Source organism: Lepisma saccharinum, chromosome 14, assembly GCF_977018435.1.
Source record: "Lepisma saccharinum chromosome 14, izLepSacc3.1, whole genome shotgun sequence".
NCBI lineage: Eukaryota > Metazoa > Arthropoda > Insecta > Zygentoma > Lepismatidae > Lepisma > Lepisma saccharinum.
Window position 1 is genome coordinate 32,544,171 of NC_139242.1, and position 19,681 is coordinate 32,563,851.

Genomic DNA, 19,681 nt, shown 5'->3' on the forward strand with positions numbered 1-19,681 from the left:
CATGGGAACTAGTTGCAAGATTCGGGCTGTGCAATAAAATCTGTCTTTCGCCTCAAGAGATGGCGCCACAGTACATTCGCCTTGGTTCTCGCTCGAGTTCTCCGACCAAACTAACAAGCCGCAACGATGCACTAAGCATAAAACAAGGAACGGAAAATGCAATCAGAAAAGGAACTTACCATGGTCTTAATTTCCTCTACGCTGAGCAGGAGCATTTTTATTTAGCAAAGCTCGTAAATATTTTCTTTCACTATTTTAATATCCTTTGTTTTTTGGTGCCTTGAAATGAAGGTTTGCTAGTAAGGAATGCATTATATTTTTATCGGAGGCAAGTTGTAATTGTAAAGATAAATATTACGTAGTTGTGTTTTAGGGTGTGGGCTTTACATACTATCAAATATTTCGTAATTATAGATTTTTTAACATTCGTTTTAAAAATTGATCAAAGACAAAAATCCTAATCGGGGGGTCATTTTAACGAGAATTTGGATTTACAATTTTGAGTTTTCCTGAGTTCTTTTCTGCTTTCTACAGAAATTTTCATAATTCTCAAAATTTCGGAGGGGGCTGCATCCCATCAGCTCCCCAACTTCGTACGCCAGTCCTGATGACGCTGGAACAAATAAAATTGCGCTACAGTTCAGCGGATGTGTACGAACAATGCACACCATCCAACACACATAATTTCACAGATTTAGACGGAAGTGTTTCTCCGGGACACATGGACTGGGGACGTTGATGTGCTACGTTCTCTTCGAACGATGTCTGCCTGCGTTATATCTGAAACCTTCGGAAAAAATACCACTACAGGTTGTTGTTGTTGCTTTATATTGGCTCACGCCGCCTATCCTTTGCGGTTTCTAGCCATTGGTACTGCTTTATGTGATCCTACTTCTGCTTGTTGTCTTCCTCATTGTTCCTTATGGCACTTGCACTATACACTTTCACTTTCACTCGTGATTTTCACTATGGGAAGGTATCCTGGTGGGTATGTTACACTTTGTTCTTCGTTGTTGTTTTTGTTTACATGGAAATGTGTTTTTGTGCGAAGCTATACAGCGCCCACATGATGGGTGCTCGATGCTGACTTATCAGAGTTGGGATTGACACCGGAAATGGAACATCTAGGCGAAGGAGGGTTTTATATAACGTTTCCCGATGGACTTTTCGTAAGGGGCATTGGAAAAACAGATGCGTTATTGTTTGACTGGGTTCTCTGCATTGGCAGGAAGTCGTAGGTACCGCGTGTATTCTTGCCAAATGTTGATTCATGAGAACATGACCCGTGCGCATTCTCAAGGTGAACACAATCACTGCACGAGGTATTTTCAAAGATTGATACCGAGGTTGCTTTTCGCCGGTTTGCCCGTTCCACTTGTAGGTGGTTGTGTTTTGGATTTCATGTGCACACCATTCATCGAATATATTAGGCAACCCATTCCTTGCTTTCGTCCATTTGGGCACTTTTAATAAACTTTTTTTTCGCAGATATTTTGTATATTATTTATATACAGCCCACACATATATAAGAAATATATATAATGTTCTACTGAATCGTGTTGTTTTCCATTTTTGCACTTAGCTTTTTCAACAGAATTTTTGTGTTTTAAAAAAAGGGACGATATTCGGTCCTTTCCCTTAATAACCATGATGATAATAATTATTATTGTTGTTATTGTTACTATTTCTATTATTCGAGTTTTGTCGAGAGCCTGTGCCCCATGCTCGGAGGTAATATGATCCTCGAGCCGAGGGCATTTCAGGAACCTTGTATTCAGTTGCACAGGTGCAATCACACCCGAAATACCGGAAGCACTTTTCTTTTTTTTGCCATGCTGCAAAGATTCATGGAGCTTCTTCCTTCAGCCGTTCCTCGCTTCGTAGCCGAGAGGAGAAGAAATCCTGATGCAAAAAAAAAAAAAAAATACTTGAAATTTACGCTTTTCGCTCTTCCCAGTTTCTGGAAGACGTTGTTTTCCCGTGTGGCGTCTCTCTGGATAGGGGGAGGGGGAGAGCGTGTCAAGAATAGCCTTGTTTTGGGGAAAGACGCGCGCGCATAACAACCAGGCCGGAGACGAATTTCAATCTATCCGGAGTCCGCGTTCCGTTACGTCCCTTGTCTTCTCGTGCCTCATTTCCTCAAGCTTAGAAGAGAGACTTCCCCGTCTGCGTGGCCTGGATATGTAAAAAGGGGGCACGAGGGGCTTATACCCCCCCACCCACTTTCTCTCTTTCTCTAATACGCGATCCATATGCAGCGGGTCGTTTTCGAAAACCTAAAACTAGAAAAAATGTCTGCCAGAGGCGCTGGTTGAAGGTCTCTTGGTAAAACTACTTGTTGGGGATAAAGTGGAGATGTTCTGTTTGGATTTCTTGTAATGATGGATTAGGAGGGTGGTTCTTGCCAGCAAGTCGCAAGCTATAGCCATCTCGGCTGCGTCAAAGCCTCACAATATCACCTCTCGAGTTCCCGATCAGAGCTCCCAAAATTAAGGCATTGATCCAGCGTCGTCAGGAAAATTGGGGGAGCTACTTGAAAGAAGAAGTAGTGGACTGGAGACTCGCAAGCCCCCCCCCCCCCTTAGAAAAAGGCGCTGATCACGCGTAACCCAACGAAAAAGCAGCCCTGGCTCTTAGGGAGATGTCAGACCGAAGCGACAGGCGGAAATAATCAGTAATCAATACAACCTTTCGAACCGAAAGGACAGGGAAATGTCAGACCGAAGCGACACAACAAGCTACACGTGTCGCTCGGACTGGGTCGTTTTCTCAATACCGTGAATCGTCTCTCCTCATTCTGTTATTCGCGCATGCGCGGTGAAATTTTACTTTTTTTTGCTTTACGCTAGTGTTGCAATTAGCGTTTTTCGCTCAGACGGCAAATAATCCACATGGACGATTGTAGATAGCGTACGGAATTCACAGCTTCTTCGCTCGAGCAGGCAAAACGAGCAGTATACACTCGAAGCTCAGGGTCTATAGTATGCGTATAATCGTAATTTGCGTGTGGTAGTTGCAACGTCCACCGCGGTTGTACACCAGTCGTCACAAAGTTAGTCCGCTACTCCTTTAGTCGGGAACATGAGAATATTTGCAATCATCAGGGCTTGCTGGGTAGAAAAGAAACAACACTGTTTTCAAAGATAAAACGCAGTTTTATAATCGCGTATATTTCATAATCACTTACCAAGAAAACACTAGACCATTCTATAATAACGTTGGGCAATTCCCTCACATATAGCGAAAGTCAAAGTACATAATGAATTGCTTACTTTCAACTTATCGGCAAGAAGAAAACTCGAAAACCCAACATCTATACTTCAATTCTCTCCGTTTCCAAGTTCTTATTGATTCTTCACCTTCACCTGTTTTCCAAACTCAGTCTGTCGTCAGGTGAGAAACATTCAGGTGGGTTCACTTCCTCTGCTGAGATGAGAAAGTGACGTCAACACGAACAGATTTTGACGTATTTATAAACATATATAAAAGTTCCAACTACAACTGTATCAGTCTAACTATAATTGTCTGTGACAACTTGCACATTATTTGAAGTAACAAACATTTTAAAAATCTTAACTTCTTACAAATATAACTAACTAACTAACTCTCTAGCCTTCTTAAACCCGAAGGTTCATGGCTGCAGCAACACAGGCCTTCCATCTGTCCCTATCTTGAGCAAGATCTATATACTCTTTTCCATCCCTACCGATTTCCCTTAGGTCCATCGCAACGTTGTCCCTCCATCTTCGTCTTGGCCTTCCTACAGGTCTCTTACCATCAGGTTTCCCAACAAGAATCCTGTAAACTCCTCTTTCCTCTCCCATTCGTGCCACATGGCCTGCCCACCTAAGTCTTCTTGATTTAATTATTCTAATAATATCTGGACATAAATACAAATTATGTAGTTCTAAATTATGTAACCTTCTCCACTCACCTGTCTCCTCATCCCTTTTAGGTCCAAAGATTTTCCGAAGGATCTTATTTTCAAATACTCTCAATTTATGTTCCTCTTTCAATGTAAGGGACCAAGTTTCGCATCCATATAATACTACAGGCAAAATTACTGTTTTGTATATTTTAACTTTTAGTTTCTTAGATATTAAACGAGAAGACAAAAGTTTATGAAGAGAGAAGTAACATGCATTTCCTGAATTCAGCCTACTTTTTATTTCCTCTTTAATATAATTTTCATTTGTTAATATTACTCCTAAGTATTTGAATTTGGAAACTGGTTCAAACAAGTTGTTATCAATAATTAGATTTTGATTATTACCTAACACTTGGTTTCGGCCTGTAAGCATATATTTAGTTTTCTCTTTGTTAACTTCCAGACCTACCTCTTTAGCAGTTTTGAAAAATAATTTATCATTATTCTTAATTGTATTCACATCATCCCCCAGTAAGTCTACATCACCTGCATATGCTAACAACTGAGTCACACCATTTAATTTTAGTCCTTCTTTAATTTATTTTACCTTCCTAACAGCATATTCTAAGGCAAAATTAAAGAGCAATGGAGATAATGCATATCCTTGTTTTAACCCATCATGAATTGCAATGTCAGACATATTAATACCCACACGAAATTTTCTTTTTGTTTCACTGGTGCATATTTTTATCATACTAACAAGCTTCTTAGGTATTCCAAACTCTACTAATTTATTATATAATGTATCTCTTTTGACCGAATCATATGCTTTTTTGAAATCAATGAATAACTGATGGTCATTTTGATTATATTCCCACTTTTTTTCAAGTGTCTGTCTGATGTGAAAAATTTGATCTGTAGTTGATCTGTTACGTTTAAATCCACATTGATATTCACCTATAATTTTTTCATTAGCATATGGTGTTAGTCTTGTTAAAAGAATGTTAGACAATATTTTGTATGTTGTTGAGAGTAGAGAAATTCCACGGTAATTATTGCAATTCATTTTATCACCTTTTTTAAACACAGGAACAATTATGGATTCTTTCCACTGTTGAGGGATTTCTTCTTTATTCCATATTAAACAAATTAATTTATGAGTTTGACATATTAATGAATTTCCACCATATTTAATTATCTCAGCTGGTATTAAATCAATGACAGGTGCTTTGTTATTCTTTAGCCTTTTAATAGCATCTTTAACTTCAGTCAAGTTAGGTTCTGGAACTAAAGGTTCTGCTGTGTGTACTTCATTTACTTCTGATTTATCTCCTACATGGACATTTAAAAGGTCATTAAAGTAGTTCTTCCATCTATTTAGAATATCGCTTGGATCAGCAAGAAAATCACCGTCTTTATCTTTTATCAAGTTTACTTTAGGTTGCCACCCCTTTCTAAACTCATTTACACCTTTATATAAATTTCTGATATTTTTATTTTTGCTGTTTGTTTCAATTTCGTTAATTTTGCTTTTCAAGTAATATCTTTTTTTACTTCTAAACGTGCGGTTAACTTCTCGCTTTATTCTATTATAATTGTTTAGATTTGTATCATCAGAGTTATTTAACCACCTAAGTCTAGCCTGATTTCTTATTTCTATTTGATTATGACAGTCATTATCAAACCATGGCTTACTTTTTCTCGGTTTAAGGTATCCTATGCTTTCTTTAGCTGCTGATTCTATTGCATTGCGTATGTGCTCCCAATTCTTATTTACGTCTGTTTCATTTATATTTTCATCATAATTTAAATCCTGTAAAACATCAAATCTATTTGACAGTTTAATTTGGTAATCTTTCTTAATTCTTTCATCAGTAAACTTTCCTGTATTAAATTTTAGAACTTTTAGATTTTGTTGCTTATGATTTATCACTGAGAGTTTTTCTCTTAACTTAGCAATTACTAAATAATGGTCACTGGCACAGTCAGCACCTCTATGTGTACGAACGTCAATTATACTAGTATGCCTTCTCTTATCAATGAGAATATGATCTATCTGATTATGAGTTTTACCATCTGGAGAAGACCAGGTATATTTATGGATATCTTTATGTTTAAAAGTGGTACTTTTCACAATTAAATTCTTTGAGGTTGCAAAAGTAATCAATCTTATACCATTATCATTACTTAATTCATGAAGACTTTCTTTACCAATCGTGGGTTTAAATGTCTCTTCTTTGCCAATCTGTGCATTACAGTCACTTAACAGAATTTTCATATCATACTGAGAAAATTTATCAAAGACCTGTTCTAACTCTGTATAAAAATCATCTTTAGTATTATCATCTTTATCTTCCGTTGGTACATGTATGTTTATTAAAATAATTTTACACCACCTACCCTGTAAAACTGCATATGATATCCTATATAAAATCTTAAACTCTCAGGTTCGTTACATAGTGGACCCTCAAATATGGATCGGGAAATGAAAGACTTAAGTGAACATAGTCATCATCTCCATGTTAAAATGTAGTTTCGTCTATATTACCAATACATAGCGATACATGAAAATGAATAGATGATTATGGGCTGAAACTACCATTTTACACATACTTATATTTATGCAATTATTGTGACATTGAAATGACATTTAATTCTAAATACTCGAACCTATCACGCTCGAATTATAATGGACAAAAAACAGATTAAAATCTGTTAGGTCCAAAAACACAATAATAATAATAATATGATGATGCTCGAGCGTGGGAAACTTGACACGTCCTTTCCCATTGCACTAATATTTATTGTTATTAATTATCTTTTCTCTTGTACAAATGTTTATTGTTCTTTAATCTTAATTTCTCTAATTTACCTATCACTGATAATGTCAGGATAGTGACTATCCTGTATATACTTATCTTGTAAGGGCTGTTACCACGGCAATTACGAGTGTCTTTTGTCTTGACTTGAAAGTTCGGGTTCGGTTTTTGAATAGAGTGATCAAGTTGAATTATAAGAAGCTTAATTTCTTTGAGTGACATGGATTATATGTTAGGCATATAAGTATTTAGTTTGCAAAGAAGTAAAATAGACTTCCTTTTTCTTAGTGCAAACTTAACTTTGATTTTTATTTGACGAACAAACAGAGAGAGATTACCCCATACCCTGAGAGGCATCACGCGAATGCTTGCGAATCTTTCATGTGAACTTCTTTTAGTTAAAACATGTTCTTTTGACTAAAGAACGTGTCAAACTCGAACGATCTGCGGCTGTTGCGTCATGAAGTTCAGTTTTAGTTTCATGGAAATTTTAGGTCGTTAGTGACTTTTAAATATTGTACACCTGATTTCATAATTGGAAGTCCAACTTGTTTCGAGCTAGAGTGTCCAACAGCTCAAGCGCTTAAGCCAGTTCGACAAATTCAGAACGCAACGTATAAACGAGTGAAGAGAATCTACACTACAGTTATATTGAAGACACCCGCAGGAAACCCAAAGAAAGCGTCTGAAAATAACAGGAAACGAAGGCAAAGCCCTGAAGAAACGCTCCACGTTATTGCACAAAGGGCGACACAAGAACAGAGAGAGAGAAAGAAGAGGCAACAGTGCAGAACGAACTAGGAGGCTGCAGAGAGAGGCCCGGATGTTCACACCCCAGCACCCTTCTAGGAAGAAGCTAGCAGGGGGTTCGAGCCTAAGACCGTCGCTCGCGTGTGTGTGATCCACTGAGGTTGTGCTCCCTGCCGCGTCATCCACAAGGCCGAGTGACTTTGGTGTCAATAGACACGAAGCGTCGCCAAGCAGCGCAGCATAAAATGTTTTCTCTTCCAGTCGCCCGCTTTGCCCTTTTAACGGAAGACCATCTCTGAGAAATCGTTAAGGAAAACATAGCAGAAGACGAAGAGGGACTTCGCCTCTGTTTAAAGGATGCAATGTTCTTTCGAGCGTAAATTCATAATTCGCAAGTGAAGTCATATGATTTGGTTGATTTGGCGTTTTTAAGTCCACTTTATGCACAGTAAGGCTAATTAAGACTGGACCTACAGTTTAAAGTGGGATCCAAACCACTATGTGCCTCCACCGGGAATCGAACCCAGGACCCCTTGATTACAAGGCGACGACGCTACCACTGCGCCATCGGGGAAGCTAAAGTCATATGTAGAGGTGGTGGAGATAGGAATTCGCATATTTACGATCTCGGCCATTTGTAGAGGAGATGCAATCAGCAGCGCAACTCTGGTCGCCTTCACCCACTTACTAGGATTTAATCCCGATTCAGGACTTGCTAACTCGGGAACTGTGGGAATTTCAATGAACACAGTGCCATTTCAGGAACTGGTCTATACCAGTTGGATATCTTCCCAACTCAGGGCGTCCTACTAATTAATTGCCTCGGGGGAGAATGATTTGGCGTTTGAAGTAGTTGACATTACGCACACCTGTGGAACTAACATAGCCTAATCTAATCTAACCTACAAGTAAAAGTTCCGCAATACACTCAAAGTATATTAGAAATACTACGTACACAACATTTCAGGGTAACGTGCAGTAACGACAAGAACCTATCAAAAGCGGTCCCTATCTCTTCCCCTTCCCTCCCGAGGGAGCGGTTTCTGCGTTGGGAACAGTCAAATTCAAATATTGAACGTGAAAATATCGGTTCCTGAATTGGGAACATTGCAATTCAAACATTGACCGTGAAAATATCGGTTCCTGAAGTGAGAACATTCCGATTCAAGCACTGAACGTGAAAATATCGGTTCCTGAATTGAGAACATTCCGATTCAAACACTGAACGTGAAAATATCGGTTCCCGAGTTGGAAACATTCCAATTCAAACATTGAACGTAAAAATATCGGTTACTGAATTAGGAACATTCCAATTCAAACACTGACCGTGAAAATATCGGTTTCTGAATTGAGAACATTCCGATTCAAGCACTGAACGTGAAAATATCGGTTCCTAAGTTGGGAACATTCAAATTCAAACATTGAACGTGAAAATATCTGTTCCTGAGTTGCAAACATTCCAATTCAAAAATTGAACGTGAAAATATCTGTTCCTGAATTGTGAACATTCCGATTCAAACATTGAACTTTAAAATATCGGTTCCTCAATTTGGAGCATTCCAATTCAAACATTGAACGTGAAAATATCTGTTCCTGTATTGGAAACATTCCAATTCAAACATTCAACGTGAAAATATCGGTTCCTGAATTGGGAACATTCCAATTCAAACACTGAACGTGAAAATATAGGTTCCTGAGTTGTGAACATTCCAATTCAAACATTCAACGTGAAAATATGTGTTCGTGAATTGGGACTTTCCTCATAGTTCCTGAATTGGGACGTCCTGAGTTGCTCCATGCAGGGGTGTCTTCCATGCATACTAGGTATCGAACTGGGTCTCCCACGTAGGCCCACCAACTTGACTTCCGCGGCTGTATTTATGATTGAGTATTTCCTTAAAATTAAATGAACATTGAAACAATAACAATTCACCTACATGTATAATACCAGGGTTGGCGGAAGAAGGGGAGGGAGCGAACCGTGCCACCGTCCAGAGCGGCAAATTTTCAGGGAGGCAAAATTTGAAGAGAAGAAAAAAGTAAGCCTACAGAAAACTTGAAAGTTATAATCTAATATTATATTCTATAACTTGGAAGTTAGAATATGGCAAACCCATAGTTTTGAAGGAACATGTCAGTAGTCTCACTTTAAAACCACTGAGGGGCAAGGGGCAAGGGGGCAAGCAGATTCGATGCCTTAACTCCGTTGAGATATCAAGTGGGAGAGGTCTATGATGCGCTCCTTCAAATAATTGGCGACAATAAAACTATCCAAATGGTCGTACATGAAGCTCAGTGTATTGCAAACCAGTTGTGTGTCTTTACATTCCTTTGCTCACTAGTTATCTGGTATGATCTTTTACTTCACGTAATGTAATGAGCAAGTGTCTTCAAAACGGTGTTAGATGCTGTTATATTTAGACGCCACTTGGCAGCCTGGTAGGGCCTCCTCCCTCCATTCGTGGAGGTGTCGGGGGGCGGCGATCTGTGAGTCCCGGATGATGAGAAAGAATTGGCGTCGAATTTAGATATAGATGATCCAAAGATAGGCAACATTGTACAGGGCCGAAATCGAAAGAAGAAGCAGATTCAGTATGACGAAACTTTTGAAGATCCACACAAACGGTAAAAAGATGATTTTTATGACCAGGTCCTAGACGATTATTTTAGCTCTAACAGGAACATTTGAGCAGCTTAAACATCATAGTGAATTTTCAATTTATTTTATGACATGCCATCTGATCTTTTGTCTGAAAAGTGTAGAAAACTTGCCGGAATGTTAACACATGAAGGCTACTGAATTAAAAGATGAACCAAAAGTGCCTTAAACTGATAAAGGGTCATGATTTTGCACCTAATGTGAGTGTAGAACTTCGAATTTATTAACTTTTTCGGTAACCGTGGCAAGTGGCGAACGAAGTTGTTTTTTTGTTGTTTTTTTTTACAATAAAAATACTATCTCCGGTCAATAATGTCTTAAACACGTTTGCTTCCATTTTATGCAAGATAGCTTTATACGAAAAATAATATTACATGCGAAGGTATAGGTCAAGTTCCCTGTGCATATAGCACAATGTCATGAAGGCACATTTAGGGGATGTGTGGGTAGGGCCACACACATTCTCGATCTCGGCAATTTTGGAGGTGATGTGATCAGCACCACTCTCCGGTCGCCTTTACCTCTCAGGGATGCCCCCAGGTACCCATTAATTTGAGGCTGGGTGAACCCCAGAGCTGCTTTATGCGAGGACAACGCAGGAAAGAATTTAGACAGATCACCCACGCGGGAGATCCGGGAATATTGCATGTAATTCTTTTAAAAATCTAATCATATATCACAGACCTCGGTAAACATATGAAGTCAAGCCTTCATTTCTAAAGTTTAACTGTAGTGGAGCGAGATATCCTTTTGTGCTTAATAGTATTGAAATAGTGTAACAAGTCTCATTGTTTATTTTATAGTAGGAATATATTGATTTTAAATTTCCCGTTGCTGCGTAATGAAAGGGGGGAGGGCGTTCGAAAGGGAGCGGCATCTGCCGCCACCGCCCAGGGCGGCAGAATAACTAGCGCCGGCCCTGATAATACATGCACTATTTAGTTTCCGTGGAAATTATAAGATGTTAAAAATGCATAAAGTCTGTAGCTCATACCATCATCGAGAAAGATACAGGAAAGTGCATCAAAAATGCATCAATTGATGCATTAAAGTACAGCTCGGCATAGAAAGAAATACTCACTTGCATCATATGATGCACTATGGCTTTACCTTTGAAAACGATATATAAAAAGGCATCAAACAGTAAAACTGACTCTTGACAAAGGCCAAAAACACACATTAGTGCATCAATCGATGCGTTTCTAGGACATCAAATACATCAGAACTTCAATGTCATTGCAGATATTCGTCATACAATTTTCCATGGTACATTGAGGCAGGAACTAAGATGTCGAATTAAACACTTGTGTTATATCCTAATCTTAAGGTAAAAATAGACGAAAATTTTGAGAATTGTGATTTGATAGACCTTTTCGAGTCTTTACTAACTTATCACAATAATGTGTGTCGTACAAATATACGTAGGAAGTGGAAAACTTCTTTACAGATGAAGCAAAATTCAATGGACCTGTAGAATGGTACAAACCGTGTAAACATGTAGAGAAAAGAATGAAAAATGATGTACCGTCACCGGCACAATAAAATAGATCCTGAAATGCTCGCTTCCCTGCATGGTGTTATCTGTGTTACCTAACTCCAGGGAAGCGAGCATTTCCGGACCTAGGTGTCCCATTTTTATTTGCCAATGACTGTATAAATCAACCAGTGAAAATCCAGGTCAAGTTATGGCTGTACGGTACGACGCCAGGGGTACCGAGTTCGAATCCCGGTTTGGCCATGGGCGTTCATTGTAAGTGTCACTTCATCATATCATCACTCATCCTCATATTCGCGATTAGCCAAAAGTGGCAGAAATGCGAAGCAAAAGAAACCAAATCAATCAATTATGTGTCTACGGTACTCAATCCTCCAAACTTTAGTAGCATGGGCTTTTTCAACGCACAGAAGCCAGCACATAGACGCACCTATTGTTGAATTCCCCGGAAGGTAACGTTTCGAATGTTGATCTCCGGAATCAATTGACTCCGGTCATTTGAGGCTCTAGAGGACGGACAAGTGTGGCCCTGGAATGCTCCAGGCACGTTAAATGAACAGCTCTGGAATACTTGGTTGGGAGGTTGTGCGCTGTACCAAAGCCTGTTTGGAATACCGCAAATTGCGGGAATGTACACCATGGACAGCCGCGCATACGTACACACACACTGCAAATGCCGTGTGTAATTGTAGTACTCTCCACTTTGTGAACAGTGGCTTTGAGGAGGCGATCTGGTAACTTACTGAATTGTCGCAAAATACCGATATGCTTCTTGTATGTTGAAATTGAATGTTTGTAAAAGATTTTTGGTGACGCTTCCGTACGGTCCCAACGGATTTCTTCATTTTTACAGAAGAAACTACTTACGTGAATGAGTTTCTGTATCATTTTGAAAGTTCATGTAGGCATTTCCTTTCGTCGTGGAATGTATTTGACCGGGAATTCATGTGTTTTCCAAGAAAAATATCTCTCCAACGCACAATTGCTGTTACTCTTATTTTCTTCCGTGAACTGAATGTTGCGATGACGTAACCCCCTGTCAGTGTTTCCAACCACGCCGTTGTTTTTCAAGAAGATCAAGAAACGAAATATACATTCCTGATATTACAAGGACCCAAAATTTTAACTATGTTTGCCTAACCTAACCTAACCTAACCTTACCGTGAATGGTTTGTGGGGCTAAGCGTGAATGGTTCTTGGGGCTATGCGTGAAATGGTTTGTGGGCATTTTTCGGTTACGAAGGTTGGAAACACTGCATACCCACTGATGATCCAGTACGTTAGTCAAGCTGAACTCGCCATATTGTGTGTTACGGAAGCGAAAAATTTAAATTAGTTTCGTGAAAGAAGCCAAATCCCACCTTCAAGAATCTTTCGCAATGCAGAATATGTAAGTACGATTGTTAAAAATTACGAAATAAACGACTGAGAGGTGTTGGGACCATACGGAAGTAGTAATGGATTTTCTAATTGCACTATCTACTTTACCAACTAGTTACTCCATCTCATTTAGTTCATTCAATCAGTAATAGTTTAACTTTAACTTTCTGTCAAAACACTACAAAGTCATTCCGCCGGTGTAGTCAAGTTCAAAGATCCTTAGACACAAACTACTCATCTCTAATTTCAAGCACTTGTCTTATGCATGCTGTTTGTTTGCTGAGAACATTGCACTGGCGGTGTTAGAAAAAGCAGTCTCTTTTGTCGATGCCTTTATCTCCCTTCTTGAACCCTCATACTGGGTAAATGAAATTGATTTAAAGAGTAGTAATATGATATTTTTTACTTCTCATGTGTGAGCAGACTGGTTGTACACAGACACTTACGCACCCACATTTTCTATTTTCGTTATTTAGACGAAAATTTTATTTTCGCCGCTTTTCTGCCAAACCAATAATGTTTCAGTCATTACAAAAGTATTATCCACACACACATACAATGGCTGTGCTACATTAAGTATTCATTAATATATAGTACTAAGGTCTAAATCAACATCCCTGAGACCTTCTGTAAACAAACGGTCTCACCGATTCGATGTATCACTCCGCGTCAGCTGATCCATGACCGCAATCATCTGCTGTTACACTCATAGTTCGCCGCACCTATTCATTTTATATAAGAGCCTCTGAAGGTGAGAACCCGTTCTCAAAACATCAGACGAATATGCAGCCGCATACATTGTTACTCTCCCGGTCATTCTCTCTTTCATAACCCTTAAAACTGCAGACACTGACACACCATTGCACTGGGATACCAACTTAACCACTTCATTTACTGGTTTCTCAGGATACTACTGACAGAACGTTACATAAATATTGAGTAGAATCTGTTTCTCACCCCTTTTCAAAGGCTGTCCTTGCTGGTGTTTTGAAAACAAGCTCGGAGAACACGGAGACTTTCCCTCACGCATAGAACTCGGCATGTTATTTTTCTAAGGCTAAGTCAGGCAATATTACTAAGTTGCACTACTTCCTTGCTGTTCACATGATTATTTTTAGAAAATAACCAATGTTATAAAATATAATTATGTACACAAATCTCTAAGCTCATTGAAAGTTATATTACTACAAAATGTTCACACTTATCTTGCCTTGCCATGTCACCAAGTTATTTTACGAAGTGCACTATATTTGGCGGAACAAAAATCGTTATTAGGATGCTTGTCAAAGTTTCCAACCGCAATAAATTTACGAACTTTTTGTCTTGTTTTGATCATCATCAATATATTTATTGGACTTACAGCAATGCATATGGCTGTTTATGCCCATTATATATTTTATTTACATAAGATACAATTTACATAAAATCTACAAACAAATTTCAAATACACTCCTATCTATATCATCCTTAGAAATATACATTACCATGTTATATCATTTTGTCTAAAAAATTCAAGTAAAATATATTCAAAGAAAAAAGCCAAATTTATGGGAAATGATGACTGGTGCAAAGAGTTAACCATAAAGGTGAAGCAATAAGTAAAAAAGAAAGAGCATTGGGTTTAAAGTGAGACGTCATTTGCGGCAGCGTATCCCATACTATAAATTTGCCATTGTTTTACCTTACGTAATGAATCCTGTAACATCGCTGGATTTTCGTGTGGATTATTTTACTTCTATGAGTTTGCAATGCTTTCTGCATGCAGGTGGTTTTGTTTACAGAAGGTGTCAGGGTTTGTGATTTGAACTATAGCTTTAATAATATTACATTATTATTATTACATTTACTTTTAATTTGACCAATATCTCAAGTATAATAACTGAGAAGATGAAGCCGGTTGTAATTTTCGTGCAAAGTCTTCTTTTTAAAATAGTTGAGGTTTATTTAAAGTTTTGAAGTAATTTTTTTAGGGATACAGAGGAGGTTTCAGGGGGGCCAGTGTCCCGCGCTCCCCCTTAATGCCTTCCCTGTTGCTCACTTGGAAGAATTTCTGTAGTGAATCGTCTTTCATTTGTTCAAATAAGCCTTGTTCTAATAAAAGGACAAGTAGTTTTAAAGTACTGCGCAATCAATACATTAAGATCCTGCACGGATCTGCAACCGTATGTTCGCAATACAAAGCTGGTTGCATAACTCCAAAGAGTGAGAACGACAAACGACAAGCAATTTGCTAGCATGCGCCAAATTTCTGTTTGTTCGCGACCCTCCTTTAGGTTAAATAGAAACTTCCAGCTCTTAAAAAAACCGGCGGGCGAAAAAGAGAGAGAATAATTCTTCCTTTCTTTTGTTCTCATCTTCTCTCGGTATCTGCAGCAAATGATAATGATCTGCAGGCAGTGGCGCTCTTTTCGGGAGTCCTCTTTCCGCTGAAATTGCTTCCTCATTAAGCACTCGTCCGCCAAATGAAATCTTAATGGCAACCCTTCCGTGCGATTATAACCTGTTTGTCCCCTTCACCTTTTCGAAGCGATCCAGGGGAGGGTGATATTTCAGATGAGGCGCTGGATTCCATTCGCAAAGTAGGGAGGGATAAGTGGTTTAAATACTCCCCCTGCGGAGTATAATGACCCTAGCACCATTCAGGGCAGGAAACGAAATCGAGATATTTGGGACGAAATTTCTTTTAATTTTCTGAAGTGCAGGTCCCCTCTCTTGCTACGGTTTAATTTTCCACGAAAGGAATCAACGACACTCCGTCGGTGCAAAGTTGGAATATTAACCTCTTTTTTGTGTGTACCGCGTTGTTCTTGGACTGCGGCTTAAACATAATTCATTTATACGTGTTTTTTTGGCAGTATCTATACAAGGAAAGAATTCGAGATAAAAAGGCTAGAACTTAGTTTGGATGAAGTTAACATTTTTCATACAGCTGTACCTAGTGATTGATTGATTGAGTTGGTGTTTTAAGTTCACTTTATGCACAGTAAGGCTAATCGGGACTTGACATACAGTTTAAAGTGGGATCCGAACCACTTGTGCTTCCACCGGGTATGGAACCCGGGACCCCTTGATTATAAGGCGACGACACAACCACTGTGGTATCGGGGAGACCATACAGCTGAACCTGAATTCGCTACTACTATATCGGAACATAGGGAACATTTTACATTCAGTTTCAAGATATTTTAACACAAATTTCAAACGCATCTTGTGCACAGTTAGATAACATTTTACACACAATAAACATTTTGATAAAAAGTTCAAACATATTTTGTTGTGCGCAGTTAGGGAACATTTTATACACAGTTTCAAAATATTTTAACACAAAATTCCAACGCATCTTGTGCAGTTAGAGAACATTTAACATACAGTTTGAAAATATTTTAACACGTAACATACAGTTTGAAAATATTTTAACACGAAGTCCAAATTCATCTGCCGCGCAGTTAGGGAAGATTTTACGTCCAGTTTCAAAATATATTGACACAAAATTCAAACTCTCTTGTGCTAAATTAGGGAACATTTTTCATACACTTGAGAAGCATTTTCATTTTACGAAAGTTTGCAAGTCGCGAAACATTTCTTCTACAGTTGACGAACATTTTAAATAGAATGGGAGAACATTTTGCACACATTTGGGAAACATTTTGCCTATAGTGGAGGAAAACGTTCCACAGCACATGTAGTTTTGGGATTTATTTCAAACAATTCAGATAGGAAACCCTTTGTTCCGAAACACTGTGCATATATCTTGTAATACAAGTATTGTATTTTGCACACAAATAGGAAACAGTTTTCATACAATTGGAAACCTTTTGAATACAGTTTTGGAAGCATTTAAAAATTATCTGAATGTTTGCGACAGGGGTTCTACATAGCATGGATTGACAATTGGACATTATCAATTGCCTAGTGCTTTTAAATATACTTATTCTAACCTTGCGTGTCAAGAGAGCAACTCTCCTCTGGTTTTCAAGTGAACAAATTTCTTTTTGCGAGACCTGTGATTTTATTTCAAATCCAGCATACTAACCAACTACTCCACGTTGAGTAATTCAGAGAATGATGACTAGATTTCTTGTTCCCGTTCGGGCTGCTTTTCTATGGAACAGTCCAGTTTATGCTATGATAGGCTAATCGGGACTGGGCCTACAGTTTAAAGTGTGATCCGAACCACTGTGGTGTGTGTCTCCATCAGGAATCGAACACGGCACCCCTTGATTGCAGGGCGACAGCGTTACAACCACGGCATCGCGGAAGCCCAGAGACAGTTCGTAGATCCTTTGGACCTGCATGTCTAGTGTCTATCATCGAGAGAAATAATAAAAATGTTATTACTTCCTCTTTTGATTAATTAACAAATAATAACAAATAGTTATGCAATTTGGTACCAGTCATATATGTTTCTCCTGTAGGAAAACTACTCATGAAACTTTGTGTGACTGTTATCTACATTAAAAAATAACAAGTTATTTCTATTTCTATTTTCTATTGTGCATATGTTTATAAATTAACAGGGAGCCATTTGAGATTAAGAACAGTGTATCAATGTCAATATTTTTAAAGTTGTTGATTTCGATTCGTTTTTGTTTGTAGGAAGTTTGATTTTAAAATGATTTGTATTAAAGAAATACAACTGAGTTTGTATCGTATAATTTAAAGATAAATAATACTTTAGGAAGTTAAGTTTTGTTTTTTTCTAAAATTCTTGCAACGTAAGTTACCTGTATTGTATAACATTATGGAAACCAAGTTGAACACTGAGGACTTAAAATTCAATTTTTAAATTGTATAAAAGTCTGCTCATCCTTCGCATACTGTTAGAACTATAAATAATTCACTGACATGTACAGTTGGAAGGGAGAAGATGAAAACAGCTTCCAAAGTTTGCCTACCAGCAAAGCAACATAAAATGAACAACGACGATGTACGTAGATGCTTGTGTGCAATCAAATAGCTGATTAGATTATCCTCGTAAAAAAATTTAAACAAAAACAGAATGGGTTTTAAAAAAATAATACCAAAAGCTAATCGGAGAACTGCGTGAAAGCATGTGAGGACTATTAAAACTTTTTTTCTGCGGAAGAGTTGAATTGCTGTTTACCTGTTCACCGATTCTCTCAGGCAGCCAAGAATGAAATGAGGTATGTATGTATTGCCTCGAGGATCTTTCACAAACAAAAGACAGACGGAAATGGTAACTATCCGCTCGTTGTTGGGGAAACAATAGATACAATGCGCAGACTGAAAGGGTAAATTAATAATGCGTGTGTGTGTGTGTGTGTGTGTGTGTGTTCTGATTGTGTGAAAGGGTTTGGTGGGTACGGCGAATAAATGTAGAGGGAATTTTAGGAAAATGTTGTAACCAGACAACGTGGTCGACAACACTGATTGGGCAGAAACTCTGGTCTAACCTGTATTCCTAACTTATTTGGCTTATTCAGATATACCTAGCTAATATCTTCTTGGCTATTGACAGATAATTCATATGTTTTGTTTATCGTAAATGCAAGGCTAATACGTTAGTATCAACCGAGATCCTGTGTAGCATCATTGTATACATTCAAGGTAAGTTTCTATATTTATTAAGTTCATACGAGGGTATATAAAAAAACAGGGGACTAATAGTATTATTTAAAGACTTTATTGAAATTCAACTACAAACTTTCAAGTCTTCTTCTGAAGTGGAAACTGATTTCAACGTTCAATCCATTTTTCAAAGCAATAATTGAGATCCTTCTTTAGCAGTCTGTTTAGCGCACTCAAAATAGCACTGTTACGCTTAATGTCTGATTGATAAGAACGTACACGAAACTCTTTCCTTCACGTGCCTCTTAAACGCCAACAAAGTAGTACTTGCCAGTCACTATAGACTGTTTACGAACCGCATATCATAAACAGTTCCATTATTGTCAAAACAAATCCTGATTGCAACGCACTGCTTTAAGCGCATGCTAGAGGCACGTCAGAACCGAATGACTGCATCTCACCAACTGAATAGTTCCAGAACAGTGGCGCTGGCTTATCTCACGACGTCATTCATGGTCACGCCTCTCTACGGCAACAACTGACAGACGTTAGTGCGTTTAAACAGAATAAAGTCAGTCCCTTTTTAAAAAAAGAAAAACGTTGTCGAGAGAAAATACTTCACTTAATGACCTTAATACGCTGTGAATATTTGTGAGAGAATTCATTTTATCTATGTGGCCATTCCGGACGAGACATGTCGTCTCAATATCACCATAGCATTGCCAATCCTGTTCCTATTATCGCGTTTCTCATCTACAATTGACGAGAAAAATAACCACCGAAACTTCTATTAATAAGACTCTTTATCGCAAAACTGGATGGTGGGGGAAACTTTGAAGACTTAGCGGTGGGAGGAAGACCCATGGAATTGTGTCAGAATGTTGACTGACACGTTTACTTACAGCTATCTGCACTGGAAACAGCTACTTATCCTTTGGAAGTCATAATAACGCATGGTCAACGCCAGAAGTTATGTTTTCGAACAGGATTGAACTTGGATTCATTCGCACCAAATAGAACCCAACCACTATGCTGCTAGAAGTTATGTACGTTCAATGTATTAAGATGGAAATTTTGATAGTGTTATTTGATAATGTTATTACATTTCTATTGCCCATTGTACCTAGCAAACTGGTCCCCCGAAATTAATCCACACTTACATGTTTCCTTGAATAACGGGG